General features: G+C 40.2%; 1 protein-coding gene and 1 non-coding gene across 3 annotated transcripts in view; one reads left to right on the forward strand and one right to left on the reverse strand.

Moving 5' to 3' along the window:
- Positions 1–7,077, reverse strand: part of PIH1D3 (PIH1 domain containing 3) — an 80,868-nt gene that overhangs the window by 55,123 nt on the left and 18,668 nt on the right. The window lies entirely within an intron of this gene.
- On the forward strand, positions 4,465–4,571 carry LOC114030720. The gene has a single exon (XR_003567667.1). It is a non-coding gene; the product is annotated as a U6 spliceosomal RNA (small nuclear RNA).

Here is a 7,077-nt window from a genome sequence, read left to right on the forward strand (position 1 = left end):
TGCAGTGGATAGAGCACCAGCCCTGGAGTCAGGAGGACCTGAATTCAAATCTGGCGTCAGACACTTAGTAGTTGTGTGGCCCTGGGCAAGTCACTTAACCTCAATTGCCACCAAATGAAAAAAAAAAGAGAAAAGAAAATACCCTCCAGGAACTTACAATTTACTTGGAAATACAAAACATATCCATGAAACAACTAGGGACCAATTCCTAGGCAATATGGTAAAAGGTGAATGAGAATACAGTATAGACTATACCCTAATATTTAGGGGTGTACTTGGGACCTTGAAGATCACCTACAGACAATATTACTGTTGAATTCAACTTCGTGTGCTCTGCAGCTGAGACCCACAGAAGAATGTGGGAATCAGAGTTTTCATTCCAGAGAATATGTGAGTCAGTGTAGCTCCCTTGGAACTCACTCATTCGGGTTTGAATCTAGGAAGTCCTGTCCTGTCCATCTGTTCCTGGAAAAAATAGGAGCCTTCTAAATAGAAAAAGCAATAGAACTGATCCATGGAAGCAAAAAGGGAACAGGCAGGGAGTAAAACAGTTTCTCTACTCCCACGGGACTTCCATGTAGCCTGATATTTAAGCATTACTGGAATTTTTTTTAGACTAGCTCCCACCTTTTGGAAAATGCAAAGTGATTAAATCAGAGGGAAGAGAAAGAATCAACAGGTCATACTCAAGATGAGTCAACAGTGGAGTCACTATCTTTGTACTCCAACATCACAGTCTCTGATACTTGTAAAAGTAACAACAGTATTCAAGAAAACAAAGAAAGGAAGAACAGTTAGGTTAGATCACATAAAAATAGGAAAAAAATATAAACAGAGAAGGCATTGATAGCTTTTTTTTTTAAGGTCCAATATGGACTTCAAGGGGTTGTTGAATATGGTGCTTCATTACACTAGAGGACTGGCTAAAGGATCAGGTCAATGGTGGAGGTGGTACTTAGGGGCTTTTGGCCTGTTATTTCATATATGGCATTAGTTCCTGATGGTCCATCCCAGCAGGGCTCAGTCATGTATATAACATTTTCATTGTTACTCTGTTGGACCATGACATTATGAAAGACTGGTTCAGAATATACCCATTGCATGATTCAGACATCAGGGTACAGGGTCATTTGTCAAATGCTCACTTTCAACGAGTGCCAAATGGAAGATTAGCAACTGTTCTAATGCAGAAGTATTTCTTGGCTGCTGAGGACAAGACAGAACCACATCCCAAGAACAACACAATCACTTCTCACTTATAAGCCTACAAGATTTCAGACACTGAGACCACTGTTGACTATAGAAACCTTGTGGGCCACTAGTGCAATGGGGACAGTAGGACCCATTATGTGTCCTCAAAGATTCATAGAATTATAGTCCTAGAACTGGAAAGGACCATAGTGGTCATCTAATCCAACTGTCTCACTTTACAGATGAAGAAATTGAGCCCCAGAAGGGAAAGTGACTTACTGAGGGTCACAAAGATAGTAAGTAGAAAATGTGTAATTTGAACCCAGGTTTCACTTCAAATTCAACACTCTTTCCATTATACCATACTGTTGAAGCTTTCTTCATAACCGAATAGATTGGTCTAAGAAGGATGCCTATATGGAAAATGTGCTACCTTCAAAAACCAAAAAGGCCTACCTGGCTTGGGGTTTCCTTTTCATTATGATATTTGGCTAGGTAGAGGAGCTTGATCCTTATGGGATGTATCAGACAAGTCCCTCCAATTGTCTTCTCAGGAAGTTTACTGATTATGAGGGCCCCTATACTTTCCTGCTGTCCTCAAGGTGCTTGATCAAGGATTGAAGCACAGGTTTTTTTGGGTGGACTTTTTTTTGGCCAGTGCTCTATGTGATAGCTGCAACCCACCTCATGATTTGAGGTGTCATGGATTTCTGTCCATAGAAATAAGTCTATATGAAAACTGAGACATCATGGTAGAAAATGATGGTATGGCCATTTGTCAGATACTCAGTTTCAATCAGAGTCAGGTTAACAAATGCTTTTTCTAAAGCAGATTAATTCTTACAGTGAATATGGGGTATTGCGTTCAATTTTGGGCACCACAATTTAAGAAGGGATATTGATGAGCTGAAGAGCATCCTGAAAAGGGCAACCAAGTAATGGGCCTTGAGTCCAAGGATCGGGTGACAGTATTGGAGATGTTCATCTTGGAGAAGAGGGATTAAGGGGGACAGGATAAGGGGGACAGCTGTGTATGAGTACTGGAAAGGTTCTCATGTGAAAGAGGCATTAGGCTTGTTCTGTTTGGCCCCAAAGGGAAGAAGCAGGAGCAGTGGGGGTAAGGTGCAGAAGCCGACTTCTTGCTGATATTAGGAAAAACTTCCTAAGAATTAGAGTGTACTGAGAGTGGAAAGGGCTGCCTTGGGAGGTGCTGGTTCCCCTTCCTAGGAAGTCTTCAAGCACTGACTAGATGACTACATGTGAGGTACGTTAGATCAGGGATTCCCTTTGCATATAAGTTGAACAAGATAGCTACTGAGGTCCCTTCCAACTAAAAATTCTGATTCTGTGATGGACTGAACTCCTATGTGGGAATGGATCCATTTATTAATAAATGTGGTAAAGCCACAAGGCATCCCCTATTTGAGGAGAATCTCTTCCTAAGGAGAAGAAAAACTTGAATTAAGCATAGTGTATTTAACCTGTTTTGCTCATGTGTTCAGTTATTATTTTTCTGTGAAAATTTTCCATTCACTGTTAGTAAGTATGATCTTTGTTTGCCTATTAAAAGTTCAGAAGCTTTTTTTTTTCAATTTCTTTTGTAATTTCTGTGAGAAATCTTACTAGGCAGAATCTAACAGCCTCTCACCTCAAAGAGGATAGCTTCTTCCAGAGGAAAGCCATTCTTGGCCAGATTATGAGAATGTAAATAGTAAATGTAAATAGCAACTGTACCCTGAGGGTCTTCCCCTCCCAGATTGATTTTTTTTTTTTTGACTAGGTAGAAGAGGTCATCCTTTGCCTCATTTCTTACCTAGCCTTAATCATTGAATGAGCTCTGCCTCAGTCAAACTAAGACCTGAGATAGACCTTAGCTTAAAAAGGCCGAGGTTTGCCATGGCATCCTGGGCCATCTCCAGTCATCCTGATCTATATCTTGCCACCCAGCCCAGACAACAATGAGAAACTGCACAATACAGACCTTTCAACCAGACAACTGATTGATTAATTAAGCCAAAAGCATTAGATATTAAGTACTGTGCTAGGTGCTAGGAATACAAATAAAATACAAAATTGAGACAGGCCTCAGGAGCTGACATTCTACTAAAAGTTGAAGTGAGGAAGGTGATCATTAATCTATAGGGTAAAATACTTTCATCCAGAACTAATCATATTCCCCATTAGAGTTATTCATAATTTTATCTTTTCAGCTACCAAGCCAAACAAGTCTCATTTTCCTAAAACTCTGTAATTTAAAGAGTTCCATTGAACAGACTATTCTTAGCTCTTGTGATTTAATTTCTTCAGTTTTAGCTTTGAAAGTTACATGTTGAATTTATTATATACTTGAAAAGCAAACTGTACATAACAGAGATTTGCAGTTTTGTGTACAATTCTTTTTCTCTTATGTGTCTATAGATGTACCCATTTTATTTGGTATTTGTTAAATTCAGAATAATTTTTAAAAATTTCTTCAATCTTCTTTCCCAATCTTCCAACCTTGCCTCCATCTACCCTAACCCCAGGTTGGCTTATCCTATTACTGAAATAAAAGAAATTGTAAACAGACTTGGTTTCAATACACATACAGGATTTTGTTTATCTAACTACCCATCATTTCAAGGTGCTGGGGCTGGAGAGTGATAGACTCCTTTTAAAGGCACAAGATAAGGGCAGCTAGGTGGCACAGTGGATAGAGCACCGGCCCTGAAGTCAGGAGGACCTGAGTTCAAATCTGAAACACTTGACACTTACTAGCTGTGTGACTGGGCGAGTCACTTAACCCCAATTGCCTTAAAAAAAAAGGCATAAGGTAGGAATCCTTCTATGTGCTTGCGACTGACCATTACATAGACATTCCATTAGCTCGGCATAACTCGACAAACTCATGCCTGGTTGTCAATTATCACAAAGCTGGGCACAGAAATGAATGTTCCTACATCCTCCAGTTCACACCCCCAACCTCCTCAACACACACACACAACTGACTCCAGGGTAAAGCCCCTGCTACACACCAGCTAGTCAGTCAGTCAATAAGCCGTTATTAAGCACTATATGCTAGACATTGTGCTAAGAACTCTGCAGATAGATAGAAAGACAAAAACAAGGTACCTGCCCTCAAGGAGCACACATTCTAATATAGGAGACACATGCAACAGATTGCATATAAACTAAGGGGAGGGGTGTGAGAAAAAGTGAAGAACTGAGCATGATACCTAGGTTTCAAGCCTGGGTAACTGGGAGGATGGTGGTATCCTCAATAGTAATAGGTAAGTGCTTACTTTGGTAGAACTTATGCTAACATTAGAACAATACCGAGAAGATTAGCATGACCTCTACACAAGGATGACATGCAAATTTGTGAAGCTTTCCATATTAAAAACAAACAAACAAACAAACAGAAATAGGGAAGTTTGAAAGAATATAGATAGAATTTGGAGGGAAAGATAATGAGTTCAGTTTTGGACATACTGAGTTTGAGATGCCTATTGGATGTCCAATTCGAGATGTCCAAGAGGCAGTTAATGACGGGTGCCTGGAGCTCAGAAGAGAAACTAGGGCTAGATATATAGATGAAGGAATCCTCTGCATTGTCGAGATTTTAGGAGACACCCTGTTTTTACAGAGCTAAGGCCCAGCAAGCAGGCTGTGCCCTGAGCTTGGCATAATAACAATCCTTTGTGCTCATCCACTGGATGATCTCACCCTCTGGCAAAATGTATTACTTTGACCAGTACCAGGTGTCCACTGAGGGATTTATGATTGTAATATTAATAGATATCAATTACTTTTCCTGACACTGACAATTCCTGTGTTTGTATAACCACTAAGTGAACCGAACCAGATGCTGCACTCCTGTTCCTGCCATACTAACATCCTGCTCCCATCATGCTAATTCTGGTTCTGTACCTGACTGAATGATTTCATTAACTTGGGGATTGTTCACATAGGACCCAAGAACACCTGAATTGTCCCAAGAAATACTAACCGTGGAAAATGTTTACTCAAGACCTAAGAATGACTGTGTTGTGGTCCTGCCTTTTGTGGTTTTTCACACATAAAAGCCCTACCCCTGCCATAAGCCATAAGCCCTCCTCAGGAAGACTTTGGTTTGCAAACCTGATTTCCTCACTTTGAAATTAATTAAACCGTTATTTGATTCCTGACTCGCCTGCTTCTGGCCTGCTTTGTTTGGCTCCATCCAGTCACAGGTTAGAGACCGGTCCAGTTCAGACTACATTTAAAATTCTTTTGTCAGCATATAGATGAAGTCATGAAAGCTGATGAGATGACCATGAGAAATTGTACAGAAGGAGAAAGGAAGAGGGCCCAGGAGAGAGCCTTGGGGAACACCCACGGTTTACAAGTGTGACCTGGAAGAGGACTCAGCAAAGGAGACTGAGGAGTGGTCAGATAAGTAGGAAGAGAACCAGGAGAGATCATTATCATGAAAACTTAGAGAGGAGAGAATATCCAGAAGGAGAAGATGATCAACAGTGTCAAAGGTTTTAGAGAAGTCAAGAAGGATAAGGATTGAAAAAATGCCACTAAATTTGACAATTAAGAGGTCACTGGGAACTTTAGAGAGGGCAGTTTTAGTTGAATGATAAGATCAAAAGCCCAAAGGACTTAGAAGTGAGTGAAAAGAAAGGAAGTGGAGGTAATAAGTATATAAGGTTTTTTTCAAGGAGTTTAGCTCAGAAGAGGTTAGCTATCAACCGACAAGCTGGTAACATCTAGAACCAAAGTTCATTGGAATCAGAGACATGCTTTTTGGCCACTCACAGCTGGTTTACCAGTTAAGGCCATATCACAGACCAAAGATGAGCCTGCAATTCTGACCCTCTGAACCAGCAGAGCTTCTCAGCTGGCTAATAGTGGCAGATTCCAACAGCAGACTACTGTTGCTCAGACCCAAACCCTGCTTAGGAACTTGCAGAATTCAGACCAAGAGTGCAGCAATCAGACTTTGCCCTGGATAAGACCACTTTGTGAGCATTGAAAGCTTGCAGGTCCCAAGCCTGAGCTGCCCCTGAGATCATGGAACAACATAATACTCAATACCCCCAAGAAAGCACCAACAGGACCAGACCAGATCTTCACTACAGAAATACATAGAGCCCAGTCCTAACATCAAGTCTGAAGTTAGGAAGTAGGTTGGATGAACAGGCAAACAAAAAAGGACTCTCACCATAAAAGCCATAAATAGTGACAGGAACACTCAGGATACAAATCTAGAAGAAGAAAATTACTCCAAAATATTAACAAGCAAAATCTCAAATTAAAACAGTTTGGAGGGGCAGCTAGGTGGCCCTAGACTCAGAAGGACTTGAGTTCAAATCCAGCCTCAGACACATAACACTTATTAGCTGTGTGACCCTGGGCAAGACACTTAACCCCATTGCCTAGCCAAAAACAAACAAACAAACAAAACAGTTCGGACACAAATTCAATAGAATTCCTGGAAGACATGAACCAAGAATTTTAAAAAGTGAAAAATGTCATTGTCAATGAAATGAGAGTGCTAGAAGAAAAAGTTGGACAATAAATGAGAGCTATGGAAGAAAGAATTGGCAAAGGAATGAATAGCTTGGCACAAGAGGCACAAAACCTTGACCAACCAACAAACTCCCTGAAAATTAGAATGGACAAAATAGAAGCCAATGGCTCCATGAGAAAACAAGAAATATTTTTTGAAAAATCAAAAGACTAAAAAAAAAATCAAAAGACTAAAAATATAGAAGAAAACATAAAGCATCTCATACCAAAAGCAACTGACCTGGAAAACAGATCAAAGAGAAAAAAATTTAAGAATCATCAAACTACTTGAGTGCCTGACCAAAACAAGATCCTAGATTTTAAGAAATATTAAAAGAAAACTGCCCA

The sequence above is a fragment of the Vombatus ursinus genome, unplaced genomic scaffold (assembly GCF_900497805.2).
Source record: "Vombatus ursinus unplaced genomic scaffold, bare-nosed wombat genome assembly UNPS02014982.1, whole genome shotgun sequence".
Taxonomy (NCBI): domain Eukaryota; kingdom Metazoa; phylum Chordata; class Mammalia; order Diprotodontia; family Vombatidae; genus Vombatus; species Vombatus ursinus.